Raw genomic sequence first — 24,447 nt, forward strand, 5'->3', positions numbered from 1 at the left:
ATATAAGACATCCCTCCACACCCTCATCAGCCCCCTCGCATCAAGCCTCCGGGAGCTGATGGTAGAACCAATGGAAAAGTGAGGGACCTTCGCAGTAGAAGACCGGGCCTATTTTCAACAGATAGTGATGGCATCTCTATCAGTGTCCCTAACACCATTTACAAAATTGGATGAGCTACTGTACAATTCTCTACAGGATCAATCTACCCTCATCACAGCCATCTCAAACAAGATGGTGGGTTTAGAATTTCTGGCTAACAGGGTGGACTTACGTTTGGATAAAGAGGCGGAAAACTCCCTAATGTGGCAAAATCGCCATTGTGATCTTGCAAGGAGGGAATCTGCGGACAAAGCCTTGTTGATGGATGTGCTGTTAGCCGACTGCAAGTCGGTGAGATCTCAATGCAAACAATCGAAGCCTGTAGAAGTGGCTTCCCCGCACCAGATATCGACAGAAAAGGAGCCAAATTCAGACAAGGCGGTGATTGTGATCACGTCAAATAAACCAGTGTCCCTGAAACCTTCCAGGGAGGAAAATATCTTCTCAATGTTTAAATCAAACAAGCTTCCCGAACCCAAGGAAGACTCCATATGTGGTAACAAGAAGCCTACTCAACAGAAACAAAAATCGAAAAATATGACATCTATGACCAAGCGGAAATCGAATGGGTCAAGAGCCTTTTTGAGAAATCTGCGCTCTCCACCCCCAACGGACAATAGACCCACATCAAAACATGCAAGGAAAGAATTGACGCTTCCTTTTGTGGAAGTGTTTGGCGTTCTCTAGAAAACATCTCCTGCTGAGAGTCAAGAGAAAGTAGTCGATCTTTCAAACTCCTGTCTCAGTGATCTAATTGAAGAAATTGAGAGGTGGAAGATGTTGACAATTCTAATGTGTCAAAATTGAGATCTAAATGGCCTTAGCTACCCAACCTCAAAATATTCCAAAGCAAAGGTCTAACACCAAGCGACTGCAATCAATAGCACAAAAGAATTCAGTGCGATTTGAAACAATGGAAGAAAAGCGAAAGAAAATTCAGCAAATATCAAGACCAATGGATACTCCCGCGGAAAGTGTGGCAAGGGCCAAAGGAGAGTGGGAGTCTCTGGGTCATTTTCAAATATTGGAAAATAGAAATCTAAAACCCCGAGAAGTGGTGGCTTCAATGACTAGCCCTAAGATTTATCTTCAGTGAATTATCGCTGGGCCTAATGTACCGATCTTGAATAGGAGGAATGTCTTGAGACTGCTGCACTGCATCCTACCACTGTGACAGATATCCACAGATGACATCAAGGTTGTGGAATTCGTACTAGAGAACAGGACGGATTGGGTTATTCTGCACATAACCTCACAGGCGATGAAGGATTCCCTTTTGAAACAAAATGAGAAACTCTTACCGCTAGGGTATGATATAAGTGAAAACCAGGAAAAGATTAGAGCCAACTGGAAGGAGGCGACAGACAATAAGAACAAAACAAAGAGTGACTCAAGAGTAATCATGAAGGATACACAGGCACGTAAGCCAAAGTCTCCGTCCTTTACAAAAAGGGATCTCATTCCGTTAAAGTGCACAGTGGAAAACCAGCACAAAATGCCCAATACTAATGGAGAAAACAAGTGGACACAAGGAAGGAGGATAGAGCTTTGGATTGGCTACCAGGGGCTTTAGGAAACCCTGGCCAGGAATAGATTGTTGGTCTCACGATGAGACATACCCTCAAAGTTGCTTCGTGGAATACGAGAGGATTTCGAGCTCTCTTTATTGAAAAGTCCCTTCTTTTGGTGCAGTTTGATATACTGTGCTTCAAGAGACATGGCTTTGATCGTTCCCCCTATGCAAAGGTTATTTAGCCTATCTGATTTCAGCTCCCAAAGGAATCATCAGACACCCCTTCTCAGCCCTGTTCACTCTGATAAAATAGGAGTCGGGTCTGAATGTAACTAGCTATGAAAACCCTAGCGCATCTGTGCAAATCATGAATTTAACAAGATCATCTAATGGACAGTGCATTCCCTATCTCCTAGTCGACATCTATTGGAGAGTGAATATGGCCAAGCAAATTAAATTTGTCCATAATGAGGGCAGTGAATGAGGCCATGAGAGAATGGGATGATGCAAGGATAATTCTATGTGGTGACCTTAATATCAAACTTCTTGATAAAGAAGAATGCCCATTGAAAGATTGTGAATGGGATGAGAGAGTGTGTAAGTGGATGACAGGTTTGAGGCTGAGAGATATGCATATGCACAATGCGCAAACAGAGGGAGATATCCATGTGGATATATGTGGAGAAATGGGTTATTAACATCTTGTATTGACTACTGTTTTGTGTCCTTAAATTGGAGAATGAAGGTGGATCAGAACATTATCTTCGCTGGAACCAGTGAAATGTTTGGAGAAAATGGGCGAGGTGGAGTTGGAATGGGGTAAGAACAGGTTAAGGTTGAGAAATAAGGACGTTACCAAAACAGTAAGTAAATACAAAGTACTGATCCAAACGAACCCGAATAGGGTAGACTATTTTGGGATCCTGAAGGATTTTTGTTAGAATGTGAGTAATATGGGTAAAAGAGTTCTGACCCCAAAGCATGTCTATGACATGGAAGTGGTGAGGTTGGGTGCCAAATGCGTGCTTCCATTCGAAAGATTCAGAAAGACGGTGAAATGTTAAAGAAGTTGAAGTAGGAGAATGGGATAACACCCTCCCTCCAATCTCATCCAGACCATGGCCTATGGGATCACGGCCCAGCCATCCCCCATGAGAGGAGTTCACTTACTTACCAGATGACAAAATACCCTGTTTCAAAAGCTTACACATACTAGGAGTATGCCCACCAGCAAGCCATGCTCAAGCCAACGCCTGCGACATGGATCAGCTCGACTAGAACAACAGCCACAAGTATCCACATCGTTAGAGATGCCATGACGACATAGCCAACTGACAAGAACACATGTGCCACCATGCACACTGGTCAATCACACACCAACCAACACAAAGAATATACTCAGTGCTATGACGTAGCGGACTGACATACTCACGGACATGGATCATTGCTATTTTTCACACAGGCCTTCTACAGCACCGCAGAAACGCAAGACGCCTGAAGAGCTTGTGTATATGCTTGCTGATGCTTTCTCGCTATCTATCACTATAAAGACGCTACCATGTATATCTAATGCTGTGTATGGCGCTTTGTCACCCTGCGACCCCCATAATATGGATTATGTACTGCCACCCACGAACTAGGCCCAAGTAGGCCGCAAGCAAGAGTCCCGAGGCAGGAGCCTCACAAACGAAAATCCTCTCAGAACGAAATACAAGTGCTGACCATGCAGAACAAGCCCCAGCGAGAGCCCGCAGCCAAGGCCACGATGTTGCAACCTGCATGCCGCGCGCCCAGCACCAAGGTTATACCTACAGGTGCCAAGCCCTCAGAGACAAAATACAAAATCCAATGCTCATAATTCTACTCCAGCTACGGTCTCCCCACACGTGACTAAGCCAAACTGTCAAGGTGCCAAGCCTACGAGACAGAGAACCGCCAGGGTCCCAACTCTGGGACACAACCAGCAACAGCGAAGCGGCAAGTTGGACACCTAGAGCGATGGGAAAGACCTGCTCACCAGCCCATAAGCAGACCTGTCCATTGTCCGCACAAACACATAGTTGCACATTGTTGCTAATGTCAGGTACACCGCGAGCTGGGAAGGACGATGGTCCCAGGTTTGGGGGCTCGCGGGAGAACCAATCAGAATACAGAGAGGCTCACCACTGACGCTATTACTCTTAGCCAATCACCAAAGGTCCCCTTGTAACAATTCCAATGTAACAACTGTTAGGGACAACCCAAGTGTACCACCTGACCCGTCCTCACCCACTAACATTTCTTCCCATAGGAGATCTATACTAACCCTACCACTCGAGGAACCAACCTGAAGTGGCGATAGGTTTTGTGATGATTTTCCCAGGTGACACAAGTAGCGCGTCATACTGCTGTAAAAAGGGCCTGCGAGCCCCGCTAACGACGAGAGCCACTCCGGATGCATACGGACTGAGCTTATCCCTGCCATTACTCCAATAAACAGCAGTCACTGCCTTGCTCCTTGTGTGCGTGTGTCATACTCCTTTTGGGACGCGGGAGGAGTTGGGGCCTCCCCAGACCCGGAGGTCCGCAGATGGCTCTGCCGGCCCCCGGGAGATCACCCCGACAAGTTGGAGGCACTGCTGAGATCTGTTTGAGGTCTACTACCCTGAGAGCACCATTTCAGGGCCTCTTGCAGCGGGGAGACCCGGCAGCGCGGCCCCCTCTGCCGTTGCCCCTTTTGGGAACTACAGGACCATCGCGGAACTGCGAGAAGACCGGACAGCGCAACCCGGATAGTGTCCCTCGGGAGCCGACTTGAGAAGTATCCCGCCTGCGGTTGGCGAGTGTCCAGACGTGGTCCAGACGAGGGGAGGTGGCGAGCCGCTTTGGAGGGGTGCACGTGGTCGGGCGGCCCCGCCTCAAGAGGACTTGGTGAGTATGACACACCCAACAAGCAACGTAATGTTGTGCAGGAAGGGGAAGGAATTGTGAAAAGGGTGGTGGGAGGTGTTTACAGTGTGACGTAAAAGATTTGATAAATAAGTGACGATAGGCAAGTGAGCGGTGGCTGGACAGGCACGAGGGCCGTCTTCTACCGCGTCACGGAGCGAATTGGGTGGAGCCGAAAGGCACCACATGTGGTTGTCAGAAGGCACTGATTTGTCAAGATTGCGGGCACCTGTAGGAAAGGGGTGTGGCTTTCCTATGAATTGGCGTTATAGATCAATGAGTAGATGAGGATCCCTACTAATTGAGTGGTGAAGCTCATTAGGTAGATGAAGTTTCCCCGCAGGAGGTGGCTAGATTGTTCCCGAGTGCGGAAGATGGTTGGCAGGTTAAGCTCCCCCGGTGAGGGGCGTATCACACGCGATGCGACGCAGCGTCAGCAGTCCGATTATGAGAGTTTATTGTGGTTTACCTTGCTCCGGTTGAAGCGAGAGGACAGCTGTGGGGTTTACGAGGGACAAAAGGGGTTAAAACTTATTGCGCTCTCTTTCATTTTGTAAAGGTTTCTTACCGGTAATAGTTTGAAGAAGTTGGTGACGTCACCCGCAGGGCTTGTATAGGACACCGCGACCATCTCGGGTTGATCAAGGGGTGGCTGGGGGATAGGAAGTGGAAAAGGGTGGGATAGAAGAGGTGAGGAGCCGCGCACGGAGAACGCCGGTGCCTCCCGATAAGGGAGGGGCAAAAGAGGGAGAGGTGGCCGCGCACGGAGAACGCCGGTCACGCTCAGCAAGGGGGTTGGAAAAGGGAAGGGAGAGGTTTGAAGAAGAAGGAAAGGTGGGGCGGCTGTAAAAGCACGCTACACAGGGCACACAGCCGCAGGGGGCTTCGTACGCCACGGCCGTAGGGGGCCATATTGGTGACATCAAGGGGGACAAATAATAAAGGAAAAGAACTGTATATTTTGAACTTGTATCAACTTTCAGTGGACAGTCCGAAGTCCCCAGTTTACGGGGCCAGGTAAAGAAGGTTGATATTGAGAAAAAAAAACTGTAACATGGCTACATACTACGGGTCGGGGTCTGGAGTGAGGGGAAACGCTTTAACTACACTGCTCCAACACATTTGCACGTCACTATCACCATACAAGGAGAAGATTAGTAAGTATAGTATCGACTGGACACAAGGAACAGGCAACAAAATGCTGACACCATGGCTGCCTAACGGCAGCTTTGACTCATACACCCAACACTCGCTATTGACATACATACATAACACGTACAAAGGAAAGAAATTAGCTCACCATATAGAGATGTTTAACTTGTGGAAGATGTTCCAGGGAGCCAGGCCAGGGGCAATGGGGATGTTCACTATGGAAGGGGCAGCAGAGGAGAAAGAGAGCCAAGAAACAAAGGGAGGCAAGGAGGAGAAGGAGAACAGAGGGGGCATGCGCACGGCAAGCATCAATGCACTATGCGCAGAAGAGAGCAAGAAGGAGAAAGAAGGATCAGGTACATCATCAGAGGAGGAGGTGAAAAAGGAAGAGACAGAAGATATGCCTTTGGCGAAGGTAGTGAAGAAGGAAGAAGGAGGGTTGTACCCAGTGACACAATTAAGAGAAGCCGGCAGACAACAACTGACAGCCGCTGAGGGGTACTCTAACCCCGCATACAGCCCTCCACCATATGCTGCTACAGTTAGCTACCAGAGGGGGGAGGAGGTGACGAGCACGGTAGGTTCAAACTCCACGCAGGCAGGCACGAAGGGAGAGAAGAAAAGTGGGGAACACACAGCAAACATATGACCAGACGAATGGATAGCAGCACAGGTGCTCTTAAAGCTCTGGGGGGCACTAACAGGGGAAGAAGAGGAGGCAGTGAGGAGGATGACTAAGGAAGACGCGGATAACAGGCAGACAGAGACAGAGGCGAGTAAGACTCTGTCACAGGCAGAGGAAGAGATGCTGGAGGGAAGGTTGGCTGAATTAAGAGACGCACGAAGTGCACTGATCAGACAGCTCGAGCAAGAAGCACGAGGAAGGAAGGAGAGAAAGGAGAGTAGGGACGAGCAGGAGAGGATGAAGGAGTGAATGGAAGAGAGGAAGAAGGAAGCAGAGCGGATGATGGCAATAGCAGAGAGGGTGTCACTCATGGAGCAATGGGAAATCAGAGGGAAGGAGGAAGAGAAGGATAGGGAAATGGAACTGTGGACAAAGAAAATACTATCTGAAAGCGCCCGGAAATATGAAGAAGGCAAAGTAATAGAGAGCATATTTGAAAAGGAAAGGGAATAATGGAAAAGGAAGGAAGAGGAAGAGAGGATATTAGCGAAGGTAAGTGCCGAGGTGTTGGAAGAAATAAAACAGAAGAGAGTGGAAATAGGTGGTGAAATAATAGAGAAAAAGGATGAAGAGAGTGGGGATAGGAGGGTGGAGCGCGGAGTAAGAACATACACACGCCAGGACCCAGAGGTGGCTACAACATCAACTCAAGGGGCAGCTGTTAAAGGAGAAGAACACAAGGAAGCAGACTTAATAGATTTATGGACGGTGACAGTGGGGATCGTCTTTTCTTGATGGATTTTACAGCGAAGAGGAAGAATGTGCAGGGAAAAGTGGAGGAGATGGCAATGGGGAAAGTTTAGACAAACTGTACATTACATGCACCAACCGCGAGTCACCATGGTCATGCGGAAGAAGGGAAGAAGATAAGAAAGGTTAAGAGCAGGTAAGAGGGGTAGAAAGGAGAACGTCACAACCATTAACACCGACACCAGTACAAACACCACGCCCTCTACCAACACAACATCCAGCACCACGCCCACTGACACCAACCCTTTCACACACCCCATACGTCGACAGACTTAAGGACCTCCTAGGGTGCAGACAGGCAGAATGGGTAATCATGCCCACAATGAGGGAGGACGGCAAAAGGAGAGGGAGGAAAAATGAAGTGGACGATAGAGCAATTAATTGTAATATTGATATGATTGAAGAATTACCCGACACAGGGGAGGAGGATGAATACACTGACATAACCCCACGGGCACGGGGGGAGATGAAGGGGTACAATCTAATGCCACTTCTGGAAAGAGGAGGAGCCAGACCACACTATGTTCCCTGGAAGCATGCAGATAAAGAGAATATTAAATGCAGACTCCCATCACTAAGTGGAGGAGCAGGAAAGTGGATTTATGAGATGGAAAAACACACTGAGGGGCAAAAGTTAGCGGTGGGGGACGTGAAGGGACTGCTAATATCAATATTGGGGGATGCTGCAGATGAAATATGGAAAAGGGCAGTCTTCCCAGGGGTCACTATAACTGACACATCACATGATGGAGTACCATTTGCCAAATGCAGACATGCGCTGTGGCAGGCTCTAAGGGTCCAATACCCAGACACGTCAGACATAGGAGCTATAACGTCACGCAAGATGCGTGAGAATGAAGATCCTGTTGATTACATCCAGGAGATTCAGGAGAAGTGGCGCCTGGAAACTAGGGAGCAGTGGGATAAAACACCAGCAATTTTTTACCATATCTTGGCTCTGTTTGAGTTAAGGAATAGGCCAGGGTCAGAATACCACCTCACACCCCACGAGGTGGTGACTGGATGTCAAATGCGCCTCCCACTTACGCCACCATCAAGGGCCTTGACCGACTATGACAGCTCTGCAAATGTTTTTGGTGATGAAATGTATCAATATGTGTCTTCCTTGATTACTAGTGTCGCCTTTATCTCTCAACAGCTCGAGTGCATGCGGGGCAGGTCGAAAACCACTGGACAAGAAGACACAGACGAGGAGCAAGGACAAGCTAACTGGACTTTTGCGGAAGGAGACCACGGTCTCCTCCTCAACTTCAACCGCCGGTGGAACAGCCCTCGCTTCACTGGGCCCCACCAGCCGGAAGCAGTAGCTCCTCGAGCTGTAAAGCTGCATGATAAAAAAGTGTGGAACCACCTGCATGATGTCAAGCCCTACAAAGATAAGACCCGCCCTTGCGTTGACAACAGGGCCAACGCAGCAACAACAACAACGAAGGACAACACAGCAACAACTGCAACAAAATACAATTGGGACACTGCCCCTGGCCCACCCTCATCCACTGACTCTAAAAACTTTGGACATTCACCCACAGCCCACCCCATGGTCACGAGATCCCAGGTCAAACAAAACCCCTGCCCCAGCAAGCCCGCCCCTGCCACTACCCAAATAAAGGACATTGCCTAACAAATTGTTAAGTTGCACCACACTTGCAGACACGTGCATGTTCTCTTTTTCTTTTGTCTCGCACATGCAGGTATTGCGCACAACTGTTTCTGTATAAGGAAGAGTGAAGAGAATAACATTGCGTTTGTAGCCCAGGGGTAAATGCTGCCCACAAATGACAACACCCCTGAAGCTTTGTCACACCAATTTGTATATGCTATAAAAAGACCAAATTATTTAAAGAAGAGAAGGATACGTGTATATTACAACACGTTCATTTTGGCCATAGAACAATCATTCCCACATCTCCATGGCCACTTACCAGCTCTGAGAGAGAGGTCACTGAGATTAGCGTGGAAACAGCTTTTCGCCTGGGCATTAAACGACTACCTGATAGGGAGAGCTTAACAACTAACACCTTAATGCATATCTGTTAGAGATTTTCAGGCGGGCACCTTTAGCATCACAAAGAATTAGCTGCAGGACCGCAGCAAAGGTAAGAGCAAAATGCCAGTGATATTAGCTATTGTATTAAAAATTGTATGAGTATTAGTTATCACTGGTCTTCTTGCTGCCTGTGTCTAGCAGACACGCCATGCTTCTCGAATTATGGCTGCACCTAAAACTAATCTACCCCCTCCCACAGCTGCAACAGGTACGGTGTCAGGTGGTACAAGTGACACAAGAGGTAATGGGAATAGGGTTAAACGTAGCACATATGCACATAACAATGGGATTGATACATATCTCACAGATTCAGCACACATCACGAACAACATGTGGTATCAGCACATGTCCAAAATTGGTAAGCAGACAACTAAGGACAACTGCTATGTGTGCTCGCTGATCCCATACGCCATGAGCACGTCAAGGACGTTTGTAGCTACTGAAGTACCGGCAAGGACAGTCAAATGCCTAATATACATGGCACTGTTCCAAACAAAAGGACGATTTAAAGGGACAGTGGTATCATTGCAATGGAAGACAAGAGACTCATACCCTTATGAAAATAACTTCATCAGAACTCTTAACATGTACAACAGCTACCGCCTACACACTCAAGGGTTCAGATACGTAACGGATGGCCCTGAAAAAGGAGAGACGAAAAAAGTAATGTTACAATACCTGCCGTGTGATTGGTATGCAAGTAAAATTGCGGGTGAACAAGGTTGCTGGGAAAGAGCTCTCATTGTAATATATGGGAAGATATACACGAATGAAGGATGGACAGATGGAGTGGTAGGGAGCAATATGGTAACAAACGAAAATGCGAACTCAATAAACGAAACAAACTACAAGTGTTGGATGGAGTGGGTAAAAAGTGTACCACTGTTAACATGGCTGGAGAAAGATGAAGATCCAATAACTATACTACCACTAACTGCACCCACACTGTGCTATCAACACAACGGTGATGTCGATGTTGGGAATAACAACAACTGTAAAAGTACAATATTGATACCTGAGGGGGGTGTCGGTACAGCTGTTATAATGGATCACTATTGGGCCTGCAGCTATACGGCATATCACACACTATCTCCATCATGGAATGGGATATGCACTATGGTACACATCAACGTACCATCCCTGGTTGTGCCTCAGAAACACGTCAACATGGCTAACTTCCCCAAGATAGACGAAGGAAATAAAAGGAGGAAAAGGTCTGTCAGGTTTGAAGGAGGTGAAGAGAAGAACGGCGCAAACATTCTGTCAAGAGTGAAAAGACAAGGTGAACCACTGACAGGAAACTACCTGTTCCGGAAACAGCTCTCACTTCCATTGCACTAGAACACAGGCTATTTAGCAGAGCAGCAATATTCTTCTCATCAATAATACACCCACAACTACAGGCATATGCAAATGCAAAATGGCTCCAGATTACCCGCTGGGAGCTAATGATGATGATGGCTTCAACGCAATAAAAGAAGAACTCAGGGCGGTACGTATGGTAGCACTACAAAACAGATATGTGCTAGACCTCCTCACGGAAATGGAAGGAGGAGTTTGTGCAAAGATAGGACAATCATGTTGCACATTTACCCTGCTAATGATGCAGACAATGGAACGCTTACTGAAGCAGTATCACAACTTGCCCTGATGCACTCGAAAATGGTTGAAGAAAGTAAAGGAGTGAAGAAAGATGACAGCTGGTTCTCCTTTTTGCGGTCATGGATGCCCTCATGGCTGTCATATGGACTGAAATTGGTAGTTGGCTGTCTATTAATAGGAGTGGCTGTGTTAATAGGAATGAGGGTTTGGAAAGCAAGAAAAGCATGTACAACGGACGAGATGATGGAAATGGTCGGCATGCAGGCCCTGCTCCCAGCCGAAGACGACAAGCACACGGACATGATTATAGAAGAAAGAGAAAGGTTGCATAAACAGATACTTGAAAATCACCTAGACCCGCCATCTGTGAAGGTGGAGAACCCGAGGAACCCGAGGAGCTATGTTGGAAGATGGGTATACTGTAAACCCGGCGGCGGATGCGTTTATATGTACTGGTCATTTGAAGATCATGTCAACCACTACGGACACCTGGCTGGAATAATGAAAGTATGGAGAGTAAAAGGAGATAAGGAGAAGGATGATTTTGTGGTCGACAAGTCGACCAGAGGGGGGACTGAAGTAAAAAAATGGGATAACACCCTCCCCCCAATCTCATCCAGACCATGGCCTAGGGGATCACGGCCCAGGAATCCCCCACGAGAGGAGTTCACTTACTTACCAGATGACAAAATACCCTGTTTCAAAAGCTTACACATACAAGGAGTATGCCCACCAACACGGCATGCTCAAGCCAACGCCTGCGACATGGATCAGCTCGAATAGAACAACAGTCACAAGTATCCACATCGTTAGAGATGCCATGATGACATAGCCAACAGACAAGAACACACGTGCCACCATGCACACTGGTCACTCACACACCAACCAACACAAAGAATATACTCAGTGCTATGACGTAGCGGACTGACATACTCACGGACATGCATCATTGTTATTTTTCACATAGGCCTTCTACAGCACCGCAGAAACTCAAGACGCCTGAAGAGCTTGTGTATATGCTTGCTGATGCTTTCTCGCTATCTATCCCTATGAAGACGCTACCATGTATATCTAATGCTGTGTATGGCGCTTTGTCACCCTGCGACCCCCATAATATGGATTATGTACCGCCACCCATGAACTAGGCCCAAGTAGGCCACAAGCAAGAGTCCCCAGGCAGGAGCCTTACAAACGAAAATCCTCTCAGAATGCAATACAAGTGCTGACCATGCAGAACCAGCCCCAGCGAGAGCCCGCAGCCAAGGCCACGATGATGCAACCTGCATGCCGCGTGCCCAGCGCCAAGGTTATACCTACAGGTGCCAAGCCCTCAGAGACAAAATACAAAATCTAATGCTCATAATTCTACTCCAGCTACGGTCTCCCCACACGTGACAAAGCCAAACTGACAAGGTGCCAAGCCTACGAGACAGAGAACCGCCAGGGTCCCACGTCTGGGACACAACCTGCAACAATGAAGCAGCAAGTTGGACACCTACAGCGATGGGAAAGACCTGCTCACCAGCCCATAAGCAGACCTGTCCATTGTCCGCACAAACACATAGTTGCACATTGTTGGTAATGTCAGGTACACTGCGAGCTGGGAACGACGATGGTCCCAGGCTTGAGGGCTCACGGGAGAACCAATCAGAATACAGATGGGCTCACCACTGACGCTATTACTCTTAGCCAATCACCAAAGGTCCCCTTGTAACAATTCCAATGTAACAACTGTTAGGGACAACCCAAGTGTACCACCTGACCCGTCCTCACCCACTAACATTTCTTCCCATAGGGGATCTATACTAACCCTACCACTCGAGGAACCAACCCGAAGTGGCAATAGGTTTTGTGATGATTTTCCCAGGTGACGCAAGTAGCGCGTCATACTGCTGTAAAAAGGGATAGCTCAACAGGACACAGAGCATATGCTAAAAATGGTATGTGCCAGGAATACGAGAAATCTTTGGTAATTGATAAACAATGGAGGAAACTTCAGGACGGCCAACTCTATAAGTATGGTTGTGGAGGAAGCCTGGGTATCCCATTATACCTCCCTATTTGTCGATCCGGGAAGAGTAGAGAGAGAGGGAGGGGGCTCCGTATCTTCGAGATGGAAATTTGTATTTGATGAGGAGGAAGCCCAGGGAATGATTGGGAATTTGAGCTCATCTAGAGCAGCAGGGTCTGATGGGCTATCTAACCAAGAACTGAATAAAAATAAGGACCAGTGGGGGAGGCAATCATAGTCATGATATTTAAGGAGAGAGATAGGGCAGATCCCAAGAAATACCACCCCAGCGCACTTCTTGATTCATTGGGGAAATTGTTTGCAATCTAGCTATTGAGAGATCTAAATACATATGTGGGCAGGAGTGGAATTTTGGAACCAAGACAAACAGGGTTTGTTAAGGGTTTAGGGACAACCCTTAATCTCTTTATTATTAATATTCTTAAAGAGAGGGCCCTGGACTCAAAAACATGTCTATATCTTCCATTCATGGACCTCGAACAGGCTTTCAACGGGGTAATCAGAGAAACGCTTTGGCTTAAGTTGAGAGCCTGGCACTGCCCCGTCGACCTGGTTGAGGCCATGGAAGCTATGTATTCCAACTTCTTAGTACGGATTAGATTGTTGGATCATGGTTATCTGACCAGGAAGATGCCTACATATCGGGGATTAAAACAGGGGTATGCATTAGTCCCCCTGTTGTTCTGCCCCTATATTGCTGATTTGGCAGTGTCCCAGAAGGACGTGTTAGCCTTTCCTCCTACAATCAATTTTGCTGAAGTCCCCAGGGTATTATTTGCAGACGATTTAGTCTTTTTGGATTTGACGCCCATTAGCCTTCAGAGGAGAATTGAGACATTCAGAACATTTCTTACTAGAAATGGTATGACAGTCAATGTGGTGAAGTCTAAAATTTTGACTATGATGTCTGCACATAAGAAGAAGGTTGGTGGTTTCACATGGACAGTGGGAGATAAACCCCTTGAAATAGTGGAATTCATTATATACCTTGGGGTGGTGGTAAAAAGGAACCTGGATGAAAATTATCAATGTATTCCTCTAAGGTCCAAGGTTTCTTCCTTAACCAACCAGGGAAAGGCCTTCCATCGAAGGTATGGGAGGTTCTCTATGGTACTGATCATTATGTTCTATAAACAGAGGGTCGCCCAGATTCTCACTTATGGGGCAGAGGCCGTTCTGCATCTGTCCTGGCAAATCTGGGAAAGGCTAGAGGGCTTCTTTTGGCGGCGAGTATTAAAACTCCCTAACTCGCTGCCTATGAACTCGATTAGGAATGAACTGAGATTGCAATCTCTCGTGTCTCTAGTGTTATGGAAAGCAGTGGCCCTCTACAGAAAAAGATATGAACCTGCAGTTGCCCCCTTTGCTATCTTTGACCCTGGTAAAGCAGGGCAGGATAGATACATAATGCAATGGGAAAATATGGTGGAAATGATCTGGAAGAAAAATGTATTGATATGAGTGAGCTGGTGGGAAATCCTGTTAAAGCCAAAAAGAAACTCCAAGTCTTAAATTGGATTACAACAGTGGAGAAATGGAGTCAGGATAAACTGCGACAGCCACTTGATTGAGAGCCAAAACGTCTAAACTGTATACCAGTATATCTTTAAAAATGTCCATCGCGGTATATAGAGACCTCCTTCTTAGATGTCGATTGAACATGCTGAATACAATGGGCAAGGAAAAGGCCTGGGATTAGGAATGCCCAATTTAGATTCTGGAATGAAATAGGAGGTGTAGAAACAATGTTTCATTTAGTAAACACTTGCAAACCACTAAGGGAAGTGAGGAGAACATTTCTGAAGGGGAATATGAGCTCCTGCGGGTCATTGAGGCCCACACAATGGTGGGAATGGGTGCATTTAGAGGAAAGAACCAGCTTAACCATTGCTGTTATGAAGATAGTGGCATTTATACTAAAAGAAGCTGTGAAAGCGGAGGGCAAGCGAGCTGGAAATAGAATGAATTAAAAGTTTCTCTAAAGTGGAGGTTTTTGTCTTTGTCTTTTCTTATTTTCTCCCCTTCCTACTGCCCTTCTTGGTTGATTTGTTTTAAACAAGTAGCGATTTGAAACCTCAAGTGGGTTATTTTAATTGATTTATTTTATTGATTGCAATGTGAATAATGTGTTAATGTGTTAATGGAGGATTGTTATGTTAAAGTTTTAAACTCTTGTTCTTTTTTTAAACCAATAAAACATTGTTATGAAAAAACAACAAGAACAGATAATTCTGCAGCCTGCGCTGAATAGGTTGACGGTAATCATCTGCTTATTAGTACTTCAAAGGTGCCCTATCGGGTCACCCTTACTACTGCCGATCCCGAATGTCTCAACCCAGTTTGTTGGTCAACCTTGGATGAACCATCAATGAAAACCACTGCCTTTCTTCCCAGAGCATTCTCTCTAACATGGAGAATATCATTGTAACATTCAGTGTAAGTGACACAGTCATGCACATCATCATCGTCTCCCACTGGTTTGGCTAGGAACGTTGCTGGATTCACTGCTCTACACCTTACAATTTTATTTTGAGGGTTTAAGATAATTACTTCATACCCCAATGCTCTTTGATGGGCCACTGTGCTCGTGAAATTCTCTAAAATTTCAAATGACGCATGCTCTGCAAACAGAGTTAAGTAACTTCCCATAGTTATACTTGAAGCCTTTTCTATGGCACATGTAGCAGCCCCCAAGATTGCTCACATGAATAGTGTCCTTCATAACTTGATCTAAGATCCCACTGTAATAAGCTAATGGTTTGTGACCATGTCCTAGTGTTGTCCATTGAATAAGGACTGCTGTCATCACCTCTCCATTTCAATGAGAAAATAAGTCAAAATCTTCTATAATTTGGAATCCCTAATACAGGAGATGTGCTAATCGCATTCTTTAATTGCTTCAATCATGTTGTCCGTCCACACCAATTTAGTTTTAGTCACCTGTGCTTCTTTGAGTGCTTACCAGAGTAGTCGAATATATGTGCTGTAGTCAAAGGCCCAAGCCCTGCAGTAATTGCATAGACCTGAAAATTGCTGCATTTGTCTCACTGTGTTTGGCCGCATGGTACCCATAACAGCTTCTGCTCTTTCAGGTGTCAATATTTTGCCTTCATGCGATATTAACTGTCCTATGTATAACACTTCTTCTTGACAATACTTTAATTTTTATTTGTCTGCTTTGTACCCTTTCTCTGCAAGAATCGTCATAGGTTTGACAGAGTCTTCTCTGCATCTCTCTTCTGTCTCACTACACACTACAATGTCATCTACATATTGAATAATGGCGCTTTCGAGCTTGACATTTCCTGAGTCCAAGTCCATCTGAAGGGCTCTGTTAAAAATGGATGGGGACTCACAGTACCCCTGAGGTAATCAAGTATGTTTCAGGCAAATGGTTCTATATGAAAAGAAAGTCAAATCATGTGAGTCCTCGTGTAAGGGAATTGAAAAAAATTCTGTTTAGAAATCGACAACAGTAAAATATCTGGCTGTTGACGGGATATTGCATGATATTATTGCAGGGTTTGGAACTTCAACTATATGGTCTAAGGGGCAAAGGTCCTGAATTAATCTCCATGATCACCCTTGAATTTTTCTTAATAGGGTACATGGCCGTGTTGCCTGGCGAATCTGATGGTTCCAGAATGCCTTGTTTCATTAGTGCAGACATGGTTTTGAATATCCCCTCATCCGCTTCTCCCGACATCGGATACTGTTTTGCATGTGGCAAAATAGCTCCTGGTTTAAACTTAATTTTCACTGCTCCTACTCTTTTAAATAAGCCCACGTCATATGGACTTATGGTCCATAAGCTACTTGGCACTTTTTCCATATCTTCCTGAAAAAATGGCAGCAACATTTCTGCCAACTCCATTCTCTGTGGTACCTTTATACTCTCAACTTTAATCCAATAAGTGAGACTTATAAAGAATACTAATTCGTCATCCTTAAACAGTTCCTCATCTGTCAGGTCTGGCAGTGTATATCCTTCACTGATGACTATCACTGTTCTCCATCCTCTTCCCTCATCGTCTGTCCCATGAAGCATTACCCTTTCTTCTCTTACCATTGCTGGTTCCAATTTCAAAGGAATAACTTGCCCTTCCTCATCATCCATGACAGTTTCTGGCCTGAACAAAAATGTATCCGGCAGCCTTATTATTTTACCTGTTAATTTAGATAACCATGATAGTAAAAAGTGCATTTCATATAAGAATACTTACTCATCTCGGGGGCCTCCCCGTAAAGCTTTCCTTCCTGCAAAGGCTAGTATAAATTCCCTCACATTTATATAATGTATCCCTGGGCTTGAACACACTATGCCTTTGTCAGTAAAAGATATCGTAATGTTAAGTTTTGACATTTGATCACGTCCTAATATATTCACTGGTGTCTGTTTGGAATATAGCAATGGCATAGACATGTTGTGTTCCCCTATAGAAATAGGTTATTCATCTGTAAATGGAACTAAAGTCGTCACCGCAGTAAATCCATGCGCATTCATGGCAATGCCTGACATTGAAAATGTTCCCTCACAGACACATGTACGAGTCGCTCCCGTGTCCACAAGAAATGAGTATGTCTTGACTCCTATCGTCACCTTAACCCTTGGTTCCTCTTGCTGGTCTGGTGTTACAGATAATACTGAACATATCAGGTCATCCTGTGGGCTGTCTTATTGTGGGTACATTTCCTCCAACCACAGTCACACTCCCTAGTTTGCGTTTGACTACCTGTGTAGCTCCCGTATCCATCTGCCATTGTGATGCACCTGTCTGTTGCATTGGGATATATGGTATCTGTGAGTGGGTGCCTGTTGCATTTGCACGGGTGCTTGCTGTTGCTGCCCCTGTAATGATTACGTTTGAATTGGTACTTGTTGGAATTGCTGCAGTTGTGACACTTCTATCTGCATTGGCGCTTGCTGAAACTGCTGTGGTTGTGGCGCATTGCCTGTTTTCTCGTATGATCTTGGGCATAATATCCTTGCGTGTCTGTGTTACATTGTGGAGCATATCCCACCCCCCCTCTTGAAGATTGCCAATTCTGCTGTGGCATGGCTGCTCTACTACTACATACTCAAGGCATGTGCCCTTATTTTCCACATTTTCCACATTTCCAACATGTCAATGATTGTTCACCATTAAATCCTCCACTTCCTTGAGGTTTTTTGAAATCCTCCTCGTCCTCCTCCTTGAATCCCATTCCCTCTGCCTCACGGCACATAATTATTCCCATTCTGATCTTGGGCATTGACTATATTATTTTGCTGTGGGTATTGTTCTCTTTGCGCTGTGCTTCCCTCACTGCTTGTCAACACTGCTCCCTCTAGAGGTATTCAAATTGGCGCGAGAGCCCAGCATGAAATGTTTTTAAAAAAAAGTGTTCTTTTTTTTTAGATTGGAGGAAATGGGCAGGGACGGCTTAAATGGTCAGACTGCAATATAAAACTGTCTCAGGCACCATTGAAAAAGTGGCCCACATTTTCAAAGGGATATTCATTCCATCACAGACTGTTTGAATAGTACCCAAGGGGGTGTTTTATCTTAAAATGTAAGCAAATTGTGATATTTAAAGAATATTTAATCATCAACAATTTATTCAGCAACAACAGTCAAAACTACTAGCTGCATAGTGAAGTAACTCATCAAACTGACCCTATAAAGTAGGCCATTTTGACAGGCCCACGCTAGCATTTTGCATTTTTGGTACGGACATTGCCCTTTAAGCCAGTTCGAGCCTGGTGACTCATCCATAATGGGCGAGGGTGCATCCACCCAGTGGCACCCTCAACCATTATGGTGGAGCCGAGGAGCTAGCCCAGTGAAACACTGAGAACTCCCTCAGCCTCTTTTCCAACTGACGGAGTGCTCCTGGGCTGGCAGAAATGTCAAAGGGAAACACAGTTTCCCTTTGACAGTTCAGTTCCCCAGCCGCACATGCTCACTGAGCCATGCAATGCTGGGGGTGTTTTGCTTCACCAACCTTGAATAGCTCGTTGGACATGCTGACTGAGGCACTGCATGTCTGTATGTGCGAGGGGGGAGCTCCTGAGAATCCTCGCACATGCGGACAGAGCAGCCTGGAGCAGGGTCGTTACAGCACCCACGCGCAGGCCCCTGCAGAAGGTACGTTTATGTCCATTTATTTTTTATTTACATATATGTATGGATGCATGTTGCTTGTGTTATGAGTGAGGTATGCTAATGAGTGCTTGTGTGAATGATGGAGTGATTTCTGTGTGAATGTGTATGTGTGTGTGTGTGTGTGTGTTTGTTTTGGTCCGTTGAGCTGATGTTGGCGAATGGGGGGTTTAAGGGGGAAGGAGGGTTGTACAACAAAGGCACTTTAAAAATGCCTTTGTTGCACAATCCCCCTACCCACCTGCCAAAATGATCTCTCCTTCTGAGGGGCTGTGGAGACCAGGGGACAGGGATGTTAATTTTTAACTGGATATCTATCATAGGACGTCCAGCCGGCAATGGCCCTGGGACTGTGCTGGGAGCAGGGCGAGGGTGCCCTGGGACTGTGGTGGAAGCAGGATGGGCAGGAGCCATGGGATAGGGGTGCGAGCAGGATTTGGAGGGCCTATGGTCTGTGGTGGGGTGGGGAGAGCACAGGGTCTGGGCTAGGAGTGGGATGAGGGAGGCCAGAGACTGTGATGGGAGCAGGTGGGGGAGCCCACGGACTATACTGGGAATATGGTGCGGTAACAGCGCATGATAGTTCAAAGCCATTTGGACTTACTGTCCATTTTGCATATTTGCGGGGCCCGGCATGCCCACATTTTGCTTGGGGGGGCCCAGGCCCAAAAAGTTTGAAGACCACTGGCACTTTGGTAACTTTTTCTGCACCAACTTCACCTCTTCCTTCCCTCAGCTTTTTTCTTATCTTTTTCTTTTAATATTCTACAATAATGTACGATTGCCAATCCGGCCATGATTTTGCTTTCATTCCCACCTGTTTCTTTAACTGCCTCTGCACTGGTTCTGGCAATCCCTGAAATAATATATGGTAAAATAATGCTACAGTTTTATCCCATGGTTCATGCATCCCTGCGCTCCATTTATCTTGAATATCCTGAATAAAAGCAATGGCGTCTACATCTTGCCTCATCTTCTGAGTCAATATCACCCCAATATCCAATGTATCTGGATATTGTACTCGTCATAGATCTGCTCTACAGTTATTGAATGGTGCTCCATCATGCACTGTATTTTGTGTAGTTAATATTGGGTACCCTGCTCTTTTCCAAATGTCATTAGATCTTTCCCCCAGAATGGATGACAATAGGCCTTTTATATTGCCTATAGCTTATATCATTCATGACGTCCTTTTCTCTAATTCCTTAATCCATTTTCCTGCACCGGACGGCAAACTCAGTAGTGTGCATTTTAAATTATCCCTATCCATCTGGGAACATTGTAAATATTGTGGTCGACCCCCTCCTTTCTCTCATAGTGGGAACTGTGAAAACCCTGATCCTTTATCATACCTACCCACGGTCCTTTTCTTCCAGACAGCATTATCATCACCTGCTTGTTTTCTCCATGTCAATGCCCTTAGTGTGTTCACATAGGGTGGGGACGCATCCCCTGTACTGCACAATCGTACTTGTAGTTGTTCAGTATATGGTACTGGTTCTGGTGTTTTTTTATGGGGTTCTCTAGATCTCGCCATTTTACCTCTTTATCTATGCTTGATTCTCCTGAAAATCTGCACGCGCCTTCTTCTTGCGCGTTCTTATTTTGTTTCCTTTTCTCATCTGACATCTTTATACCCCAACTTGAGTGACTAGTGTCCTCTTCCACACCCTCAAGATCTAACCCACTTAAGGATATAATCCTATGATCGTTTATTCTGGCATCATCTAAACTTCCTCCTGTTCCCCTAAAGGATGCTCCTTGTTCACCCTCTTGAGTCCTGTACCCTTCCTCATCCCTCATTTGTCTTTATAGTTTTCCCCTCCTTGTTCCTATGCTCTCCGTATCTTCTTCTGTTCATGTTGGCATATCTAATGGTCCTCGCCATCCTGCACGGGACGGTTGCGATCCTCTCTCTTTTTCAGTTTGCTCTTGTGTTTCTATGGGTAATATGCTTCTATGGCATAAATATTCAATCTCAGCATCTTTAAATCCCCTGCTTCTATTAATTTGTTCCTCCCTTCTCCTAATTTCCCAGGATTTCTCTTCCTCTCACCTCCTTGCAACCTACATGCTTTCAATGTGTGGGCTTCTACTTTTTGCATCTCTTCTAACCTCTCTTTCTCCCTTTTTGCCTCATGCTTCCTTCTCTCTCCCATTTGTTTACATTCCTTGTCTCTCTCTTGTTTATATAACCTCTCTTCTTCCTTCTCTTTCACGTTTTTATCTTGTTCTTCCCTTCCCCTCTTTCTTGTGCTCCACTAATACCTTTGCCAAATAACTTAAATAGTATTTATCCTCCCATCCATTCATTCTGTACTATTGTTGTACCCTTACCCATATCTGTTGTTCTCCTTTGTTTCTCTGCCTCTTCTTCTTCTATCTCTATCTGTTAATCTATCCTTATTCTCATCACACTGCTTCCCTGCATATATTTACGTTCTCTTCTTTTGTTCTCTTCTTCTGTCTCTTCACTAATATAGGCAGAGGGTTCATAGAGTGCCCGCTGCTGTTTTCAATTCCTTTAAAGGGAAAAACTCTCAATGTCTTGTTTCTCAGAAGGGGAAAGAGGAGCTGAAGGTATTACGGCTTCCCCTTTGAGTTGACTTAGCATCCACGCCTAGTAAACTGGGTCTTCCTTCTCATTCTGATACATTTTCTAGCGCTCTAATACTGCCGATCTCATCTGTAGCTTCTTTCCCTTATATGTGGTATGCAAATATGTCATCAAATTTCGCAATACTATGTTTGATTATGAACCTCCTGGAGCCCAGGGCATAAATGTTTTATGATTGTGCCCTTAATCCATTCGGAATGGTACTGCATAATCTTGGCTGTATATCTTGGTAATGTCCTACATAGGTGTGTGAGAGGTGTCTCCTCCATTACGACAAGCCGATTGAAGCTGTCAATACTTACTCACATTTTTCTCTTACTTCCAAATTAATTAAATATATTGTTTCAATATTTTTGAGTAGACACCATCAATCGCCACTCGTACTCCAAAAGATCAGGAGGTTTCCCCTATCTTTGTTTATTATTTTTTTAAACAAAATGTATTCAACATAATTTTTCTTCCTCCTTCGTTTGTACTTTCTATTTATTATTTCTATATCGTTCTTGGTTTTTTAGTATCTTTAGATTGTATTCTTTACTTTTATTTTAGTTTTGATCTAACTCTAGCTTTTCGATCGACGTTGATCCATTGTCAAAAGCTGTAAGGAAAACATTGTTTTTAATTTATTTATCTTTCTCTATTTTTTCTTTGTTTTTGCTGGTTATTTTGTAAACACATTGGGCCTCGTTACGAGTCCGGCGGTAACCGTGGTGGTAAAACCGCCTGGTTACCGCCAGACTCGTATTACCATTCCACCTCCGTGACTCCTAGAATTACCCGGTGTCCCGGGAGTCAAGGAGGCGGAATGGTGTTAATCCCCATTCCCATTGAGTCCCATAGGACTCAATGGGAATGGGGAAGTGGAAACACCGGTACCATCTCGTGATGGTGCTGGTGTTTCCACGTCCACCTGCAGGAGGGAGGTGTTCAACCCGCCAGGTCAGACCTGGCGGGAAGATCACCTCCCACCTGCAGGACTCAGGATCAGGCGGACCAGAATTAACAGTGGCAGCGGGTTTACCACGACTGTTAATTCCGGACCGCCCAACCCGGATGTTGTGGTTAAGTTGCCCTACTAAAAACCCGTAAAATTCACACAAAAAAACTTTGTTAAGGGGACGTTATGGTTAAGTTGCACTACTAAAAACCTATGAAATTCACTAAAAAAAACGTTGTTAAAAGGACGTTATGGTTACAAGTAAAATCTAAAAAACCCTGAAATTCGCCGGTTTTGGTAAGCTAAGCAACCATAACTGCCCGCACCACTGTGCACTGCTTACACTAACACCCAGGACATCAAAGATGACATCACAAATGTCATTAATGACATCACTGATGACATCACATGTTTAGCCCCTTCGTTTTTGTTCACTGCCATATCTAGGCCAGGTGGGTTTATTTACTGACAGTCAGAAACTTAACTTTCAAAAGGTATTACATTTATAGATATTGCTATTCTCACATGTTCTTACAATACTTTCCTTACAATTTAATCGCATCTTGTGATGTACATATATAGGGGAAGAAGCAGGCCTGAAACACAGCAATCATTTTTGTGCATGAATACAATCATGTAGATTATACACAGTTGCTAATGATACTGCCTCTTGTATGCTTACTTTACTCTCCATATATAAGCCCCATATTTGTATGCATTGTAGTCTATTTATGTTTTGTGTGTATTACTAGAAATATGTAGTAAGTGATGCATTATTGTCAAATTAGTACATGTTTCACAGACCAGAAAAGTGTGATACAGAAGCATTCAACGTTTATTATACAACTTTGGAAAGTAAAAATATAGCACCTCTGTGGTGTATGCTGCAGCCAATACCTACATTTCTGTATGAGTAGGTTCCTGTACTAGAAAGAACACTGCAATGGAATTTTCTTTAAAACACTACATTGCGTGATGAAGTATGTAGTTTATTACACATGTCCTGATAATCCCTGATACTTTTTTGCCAAAATTACATTCACAACCACTTGTCTGAAAAGAAAATGCACATGTGATGTCATCAGTGATGTCATCAATGACATTTGTGATGTCATCTTTGATGTCCTGGGTGTTAGTGTTAGCAGTGCACAGTGGTGTGGGCAGTTATGGATGCTTAGCTTGAATTTCAGGGTTTTTTAGATTTTACTTGGAACCATAACGTCCTTTTAACAACGTTTTTTTTAGTGAATTTCATAGGTTTTTAGTAGTGCAACTTAACCATAACGTCCCCTTAACAAAGTTTTTTTTAGTGAATTTTTCGGGTTTTTAGTAGGGCAACTTAACCATAATGTCCCTTTAACAAAGTTTTTTTTAGTGAATTTTACAGGTTTTTAGTAGGGCAACTTAACCATAACGTCCCTTTAACAAAGTTTTTTTTTACTGATATATATATATGTATATATATATTCAGTGAAAAAACTTTGTTAAAGGGACGTTATGGTTCCAAGTAAAACCGAAAAACCCCTGAAATTTGCCAGTTATGGTAAACTAAGCAACCATAACTCGCATCACCACTGTGCACTGCTAAGACTAACACCCACAACATCAAATATGACATCACAAATGTCATTGATGACATCACTGATGACATCACATGTGTATTTACTTTTCATGAAATGTGTGTACAAGGGATTCTTATTATAATGCTGAGAAAAAAACTGTCAAGGATCATTGGAAAAAATATCATGAGCTAATTAGTGCATTAAGCAATGCATTGATATAAATAGCATTCTATTATGAAGTTCTATCCAGTATACGAAGCAACTCATGCAGAAACTTAGGCAGTGTGTGCAGCATATATGATGAAGGTACAATATTCATAATGTTCATATGTTGAATAATTAAATGATAACTGTTTTC

Source organism: Ambystoma mexicanum, chromosome 6q (assembly GCF_040938575.1).
Source record: "Ambystoma mexicanum isolate Mex_15411 chromosome 6q, UKY_AmexF1_1, whole genome shotgun sequence".
Lineage (NCBI taxonomy): Eukaryota > Metazoa > Chordata > Amphibia > Caudata > Ambystomatidae > Ambystoma > Ambystoma mexicanum.